This window comes from Aedes aegypti, chromosome 3 (genome assembly GCF_002204515.2).
Source record: "Aedes aegypti strain LVP_AGWG chromosome 3, AaegL5.0 Primary Assembly, whole genome shotgun sequence".
Lineage (NCBI taxonomy): Eukaryota > Metazoa > Arthropoda > Insecta > Diptera > Culicidae > Aedes > Aedes aegypti.
Genome location: NC_035109.1, coordinates 69112582 through 69121181, shown reverse-complemented (window position 1 = coordinate 69121181; position 8600 = coordinate 69112582).

Sequence of the window (8600 nt, the reverse complement as noted above, 5' to 3'; positions counted from 1 at the left end):
ACTGTCCTCCAGCAGTCCTCAAGAGGGGCCCTATCGAGCTCGCCCTCATCCGGCAACGCTGCCTCAAGATGCTGCGCGTACGCATTGGCGACATCCGGTTGTTTCAGCCGCTCGAGATTGTACCGGGGCGGGCGTCGGTACCGTACATTGTTGATGACGGATAGTTTTGGGCGCAGTTTCACCATCACCAGGTAGTGGTCGGAGTCAATGTTGGCGCCACGATAGGTTCTGACGTCGGTTATGTCGGAGAAGTGCCGTCCATCGATCAAAACGTGGTCGATTTGCGATTCTGTCTGCTGAGGTGATCTCCAGGTGTACCGATACGGGAGGCTGTGCTGGAAATAGGTGCTACGAATGGCCATGTTCTTGGAGGCGGCAAAATCTATCAGTCGTAGGCCGTTCTCGTTCGTCAGCCGGTGGACGCTGAACTTTCCAATCGTCGGTCTGAACTCCTCCTCCTGGCCAACCTGAGCATTCAAATCTCCTATGATGATCTTGACGTCGTGGCTTGGGCAGCGGTCGTACTCGCGTTCGAGCTGCGCGTAAAATGCGTCCTTGTCATCATCAGTGCTTCCGGAGTGTGGGCTATGCACGTTGATTATGCTGAAGTTAAAGAATCGGCCTTTGATTCTTAACTTGCACATTCGTTCATTGATCGGCCACCACCCGATCACGCGCCTTTGCATGTCACCCATCACTATAAAAGCTGTTCCCAGCTCGCGTGTGTTGCCGCAGCTCTGGTAGATGGTATGATTACCTCTAAACGTTCGCACCAATGCTCCTGTCCAGCACACCTCCTGCAGCGCTACGATGTCGAAACCGCGGGTCTTCAGTACATCGGAGAGTATGCGAGTACTTCCAATGAAGTTGAGAGATTTGCAGTTCCACGTACCGAGTTTCCAATCGCTAGTCCATTTTCGTCGCTGTGGTCTTTGCCGATTGTTCCGGTCCGTATTCTCTCGTTGACGTTCCTGTGCTGATGTGTTTTTACGGCTGGCTCGCAGGGCCTGACACCAACCCCCTAGATTTCCGGAGGACCATTCCCCCTAAATGTTCGGAGGGCCATAGTGCGCAGTTTAGCTTAGAGTCCTTCTCTGGCACTCGGACGATGATCAGCCGCCCCTGACATGGGGAACAGACGCTGTTGTGAGCCGCTCCTAACGTGGAGTACAGACACTCAAGGTTTGCAGAAGCAGAAGCAAAAGCAAACCCCCCCTTCCCTGTCAGCATACGACCAAAGTTCCCACCGGGGGTTGGTTACCCGATCTTCCCCAAGGTTACTCGTACCCCGGCCAGTACCACGAGGAGGTAGGGATAGGAGTTGCTGGGCAAGAGGCTAAGGACCGCACAAAGGGGTCTATTTTATTCCTGCAGGTACGCGAGGTACCAATGGTACGCCATGCCCAGCCATTTACCGCGCCTAAAGGCATCCAAATGGTGACATTAGCAACCAGATAGACCATACTCTGGTGGATGGCCGACATTTATCAGATGTCATTGATGTTAGGAGTTTCAGGGGTCCTAACATTGACTCGTATCACTACCTCGTTGTCAGTAAAATACGAGCGCAGTTATCAACTGTAGAGAATTCAAGCCCACAGCGAACAATGCGATTCAATATCCAGCGCTTCTCAGCAGATGGTGTTACAGCTGAATACCTACCACCAAAAGCGGATAAGTGAGGTCAATGAGAGCGAAAACCATCTATGGGATGCAATCCATGGAGTGGTGAGTGAAACAGCGCGAGAAGTGATAGGTACTGCTCGAAGACTCCCTAGAAGCGGATGGTTCGACGAAGCGTGCCAGAGGGTGACGGATGAGAAGAACGTGGCCAGACGTCGGATGCTACCAGTGTCTGGTACCAGGCTGAATAGAGAGCGGTACATGGAAGCAAGATCAGCCGAAAAGCGAATCCATCGCAGGAAGAAAAAAGAGTATGATTAGAATGTGAGACACGAAACTGTATAGAACAGAACGATATGCGACGATTCTATGAAACTGTCAATGACGTGCGGAGAAAGTCAGCGCCGCCTCCCGTCATGTCCAACAACATTGAAGGTAACTTGCTGACAAATAAAACGATGGTGGCTGTCAGGTGGAAAGAGCACTTCGAAACGTTACTGCATGGAGGGAACAATAGAGCATCGGAGAACAGAATAAACATCAACAACGATGGTCAAGCTGTGGAGCCTCCATCACTAGATGAGGTTAAGAAGGCGATTAAAGAGAAGTTTTGCTCTCAAATCCCAACGGATCTCAAAGGTTCTTACAAGAATTCCAAAGATTGTCTTAAAAATTCCATAGGTTCACACCAGAATTTGAAGGAAACGGTTGACTTGGATGACGATGTTGAACCCAGTGACGTCACTCAATGGATCGCTTGGTTAGAAAGGAAGGGGAAAATATAAAATGTATTGTATTCAATGAATTACTCTCTGACCCGAATGATCGGAAACGATTAAAGGGTCGTTAATAAAACAAACAAACAAACAAACCAGAATTTGAAGGAATCCCACTGATATCTCATAGTTTCTTCCAATGAAAAGTCATATGTAAAATGATAAACAATTTCGATCAACTAACTAAACTCTGTGAGATTATTCTATAAAATTAAAAAAAAAAATACCAACTCGTTTTGTTACATTAGTAATTATAACCGCATAACAGTCACATTGAGATTATATATGAGCCTCGTAATGCAGTAGCTATGTAATTTCTAACATAAGGTACAGTGGGGGAAGTGTATCAGTGGGTCAAGTGGATCATTCGTCAATATTCAGCATAAATACTTGAATATGTTGAATGTTTTCGCACCATTGCTTCGTTTAAGGTTAATTCTTACGCCCACACTGATACTATTGCAAAACTGTTACTACACGTACACTAACACAAGCAAACATGTAAGCTGCAAAAATTAATTAATTTGAAAATTGTTTTCCATCAATCAAAAATCCATCGTATCTCTGTCTAAAAACGAAAACTATTATTATTAATAATTTTCGACACATTATGAGCACTTCAGTTCTAGTTGAGTGAATCACAATGAATAATAGATAATTTCTATTAATAAATACAGATATATTGTACATGGTACACTAACCTCTACTATTTAATGGGGTGGGGTAAGTGGATCAATTATTATTATCATTTATTGGCAGACTGCTTACAAAAAAATTAAAAAGTTTTAATATCCGCAAATGTTGTTTTCCTTCATTTTTTTCCATTCCCAGCTTAAATTTGTCAAATTGACCAAAGAAAATTATAACTAATCCATCTAAAAGTTGTTTTAACTTTTATGGTACAAAAAATACATAAAAGAATAATAATTCCAAAATTCACACGAAACTTTTCGTGGTTTATCTAAGCTGAGTTGCAAATGAGCAAAAAATATTAATTTTGCTATCGAAAGCATAGTTTCGTACCTTATTTGACCATATTAATTGTTCTAACAGATTATACAAATATATTCATAAATAGAATAAAAGGATTTTAGTTTGTTATTCAAAAGTAAATGTAACTAATATTTTTAAATTATGAGTGTTTTCGAAAACATCGTTAGGAATAATCCTACAATACTTCTGTATAACTTATGTGTATAAATGGACGAATTATTATAGTTACAATGTTGTTTTTTTTTTGTTAGAATTATTGTAAACTAATGTATACAAATTTTTCATTATATTTTGATTAAATAAAGATACTTTTTAATTTTAAAGTATTGAAATGTAACATTACAAGCACTTATAACAGGAAAGAGAGTAATATCATTCTTACTATACATAATTACACCATATTTGTTTTGAGAACAGTTTCTTTTTATTAGTGGGGCAAGTGGATCATTTGGCGCAAATTTTCAAGTCTCTCGTACTCAATACAAGACAATCAGAAAAATCGAAATAAATTACGATTTGAACTATATTAGTCCCTCATTTGTTATCCACAGAAAAAAGTTTGAATTACATTATTCACGTTAGCTGTACATAACAATGAAGTTGACTATTGATTTTTCTGTATCCACTTACCCCACGGTACCTTAATTATTTTCTGACTATTCACTCAATATGTGATATGAGCTGTACAAAATCTCAGCCTAAAATAAGCATTTTTGAGCTCTTGGTAATTTTCAAAAAGTTTAGTTTCTTCTCATGCTGCCATAAAATGCACACCTGGTATTCCATTCACTCAATGCCTACTAACTTTTGTCGAATATTACATATATGCATAGTTATGGGCAGTAAAATCGCTTCCGAAATTCCAAAATTATCATAACAAATCGAGAATGCCCATCGCAATACCATTACTCATACAGAGATTCCGAAATACCAAAGGAAATCTGAGAATCCGGGTTGTCAGAACTCATACGTAAATTCAGAATAACTTTAAAAATATCTGAATTTCCACCGAAATCCCATAATTCCTATGAAACAACATAATTATCGTATAATAGCAGAATTCACACGGAAATTACAATCGGAAACTCAGAATTCCTTTCAAATTCCAATGGAAATATCAAAATACCCTTCGAAATATCGGAACTCACATCGTTTCCGATGATTTTTACTCTAATGTAAATTATTCCATTTGATTCCGCAATCTCATAGCATGTGTAGCAACCTCTGAGGCTAATTATCAGTAGCATTGTAGTAAATGCAACCTTCACTCAAACCAACGCGTTGTTTGTAATAAAGTTTGGTATGAGCATGAGCATGATAAACCGCCCGCAGTTACTGCTCCGTTATTGCAAGAACAGCTTTATTACACAGAGAATCAACAGATCAATAGTATCCGCAATGTGTTATATGTACCGCTCTCATTATCATAACAAACAATGACGGTGCCGGCTGCGTCCGAATGCAGGTCAATTTGGGATAGGTGGGAACTTGCTTAATGAAATCCGAGAAGTCCTTCGCACTTCCACAAGAAAACACAAGAATCGTTTTGGTAAACGGTAAAGATATAATTTGGAATAAATACGTGAGCATAAATATCAATGACCGATATCAATAGTGCAGTTAATGCGTGAACCGGACACGATACTGATTTCGTTGCTCGCTCAACAAGAGCATGCAACAGATTCAACGGATCGACTGACTCGATCATGTCACTTTTTGTTTCGCTCTCCCCCGTAAGGACAAACGGCACAATTGATGGACCAAATACTGCTGACCTCTAGGAATTCTAGATTAATTTCTTGGGAAAATCTCTGATGGAATCCCAGAGAATTGCTTAAACAAATTTCTGCGACAATCGCCATTAAGCATTATTACGTATTTTATTACGTAACGTTAAAATTAGAAATTTTTGACTCCCTCTGTATCGCTCTGTATCGCACAAACATTTTCAAAATCTTGTTTGAGTCGTAACGCTTGAGTTTACACCGTCCTCCCTAAGAGCGTTACGCAATTTGTGGATGGCGCTTAAGATCTAATTATGCTATATCTGGAGCAGTGTATGCATATTTCAATATACACCCGATTCTGTGTTTGCACGGATTTTTTTACACGGCCGTGCAAAACAAGTTTCCATACATTTTTTTTCGCCAAAACCTTATTTTTGCATGGAACGTCGAGAAATGGTGTTACTTTTTTTGCACGGTTTTTGAAATTTTGAACTGAAAACTTTGTTTGCATGGTACGCATCTCCCGTGCAAAAACAGAATCGGGTGTACGTCAACAACACCGGCCCTAAGTAGAATCCGTCATTGTTGAATTCTTCTTTGTGTGAATATTTTTTTGACAATACATGCACGAATCTGGTAGAGCGTGCATTCAGTTTTCAATAACTTTTTCTAAACCGATTCTCATCCACCTACTGATATTCGGTGGCAGCAAATTAAGTTGCTTGTGAAAAAAAATATTTCCAATAAAATACCCCGCAAAAACATCCTCAAATTGCAGAAGTTTTATTTTTTTATTAAAAGACAATCATGATTCATGTAACAATACATTGCCATTTTCTTACACCAGTAATATAACATTGATTTGATTTTTTTTTAATATTCATTTTGGTGAAATTGAATTTTGAAATGACACCAACAGTGGGTGCACCTGAATGTGCGCATGTGTAGCAATAGCACCCACTCTCATTCTCGCAATCGCTCTCATAGTCAGATTGGCTTCGTGTTAGCGGAGTTTGTTTTTGTTCGTTTTCGCACTGATCGGGTATTCGGCTTAATTTTTACGACACTGATCTAGAGAAATTCCTTGAATAATCCAGTAAGGAATGCTTGAAAAATTTTACATGGGGAACACCTAAACAGATTTCAATTATCGGAGGTATTCTGCTCATTGATGAAGCTCAAAAGATATTCTTGAGGGAATTCCCTAGATGATATTCAAAATCTATTTAAGGTAAATTACTTTGAAGAATCCTTGGAGCAAATTTTAATGGGAAACCCATGCCAGAGGCAATGCTTGAGGATGCTTTTAGTAAAACTCCTAATAGAATCCTTGAAATATCCCTGTAGCAACCCTTCAGTAATCTTCCCAACAAAAATTACTTCAATCAACAAACAGCATAACTGCGAGTTAATCCAGCATGATGTTTTACCACATTTTAATAATTTTCATGGCCAACTTTTGTTCAGACATTGTTTACACAAGTTTGGATAATCTTTAAAGCTAAGTAGCCCGTCATTCGTTTTGGCAACAATGATTACTTTTCAGCTTGCATTTCAAAGTGATATAATTCAGTCTTGATAGTTTATATTGACTTGAAAAATTATCACTGTACGCGCTAACATGCATAAAGTATGCTGATACTTTTTCAGCTGTGTCAGTGCAAAACCAACTGATTTTCTTTGATTCGAAATCGTGAGATGAATTAGCAACGATCATTAACGACGCGTACAAATTTCAACGGCGGCCTATTTCGCCTTAATGGGGCAGGATCCGTCATAAATTTGGGGATTTTCAAAAGCAGTTTTTTCGTTCAAAATCATCACGCCGACAGCAATGCTCAAACTTACACACTTAAATTATTTTATGGATGGCTGTAAAATCTCAACAGCTGAACAGTTCGGTGAAATAAATTAACGGAGTACGGTAAATTTTTACAGTATTCGGTGAAAAATCACCGGAATCCGTAAAATTTCGAAGGAACTACGGTGTTTTATTTCACCGAACTGTTAGGCTGTTGAGATTACGGTGAAATTCACAAGCTTATGTATGTTTGGTTAAAATATTCTTGTAGTGTTATTATTCAACATACTTTTACACTTCAGATCTTCATGAAAGTGACCAAATTTTCAATATTATTCATGATTTTTACAAGTTAATCAATGAAATATTGGAGCGTGTCTTGTCTTTAAATCCGGACACCTGATAAAATGATGTTTATAAATCCGGACATTTTTGGATCAAAATCCGGACACCTGTGTTTTAATATGATATTTTTGCATATCTTTTCAAGAAAATCATATAAATTCGTCGAAATAACAACACGTTTCATACAAAAAATCGCAACCGAAGAGGATTATGTGGCTTAGTTATTAATTGAAGGAAAATTCAACAAAGAGAGCCTCACAAAGTTAGACATGTCCTTTTGAAACGTCACACGAGAATTTTTTTTTCTAACTGCTATGTCTGTTTGTATGTGATAATAAATTAAAACCATGTGCTCTTACTATATTTAAGTATGCAAACAAAATCAATGTTTCGTTAAAATCGGATACCAATAAATCAGTGATAAAAATTTGAAAACACTAGAACATTCAATATTGCCTAATTTGAACACAATTTCAACCAAAGACAGCAATTGGTAGAACCGATTATCATGCTCCTATTCCCTCCTTCAACCTACCATAATCACACTTGATTTCAGTTGTCTTTGATCGTTCTCATTATTTTAAGGCAATTGATTGATTTTGGAACCATTTGTGCAGCGACCATATTCTTACTGGAAGCCTTTTTCTACTCATTCTTTCCCAATCCGTGCGTTGTGCTGCGTGGAGGATGATGTCGAAACTGTGCCGCTCAGTCGGTGATTAAATGCTCCTCGCTCCAGGAAAGTAAATAAATGATTCCATAAAACTGGTTCGTGGGGCATCTTTTCGGCCGGGATTGTAAAAAAACGGGAACAGGTTCACATATTCTAGATAAAAGCCGTCGCTGTGCTTAGGACGGGATGGGGGAATTTCGGTTCGGTCCCGGCTGTATCTGGGCCTGATTGCGCCATAAGCCGATCATAAAATGAACCAGTCAGTGCGTGAGGCTGCTTCGGAAGAATTCAAATTTATTACACGATTTAAAGGTCAGTGGAGCCTTTAACCTAGGGCATGGTCAGAGGTGAATCTGTTGTTTCGTTGCCGTTGTTCAATTCTTTGGAATTTACTCAAAAGTAGGTAATTGCTGCAGAGAAATTTCATCATAATTTGTGGCATGACGGAAGCCTCAAAATTGACATGTCTTCTTCAGAGTGCGATGCACGCTCGAAGCGAAGTGTTTTTTGCCTTTTCAAACGTTGAAGCATAATTTCTTTCCATATCCCTTGTCATCCTCACGAAGGACTTTTCCTGCGGATCATCGAAGGTTGTCAGGATGTGGTAATCAAGAGTCATCGTACCATCAACCAGTGCCACATCAGGGAGAACTCATCTTAAT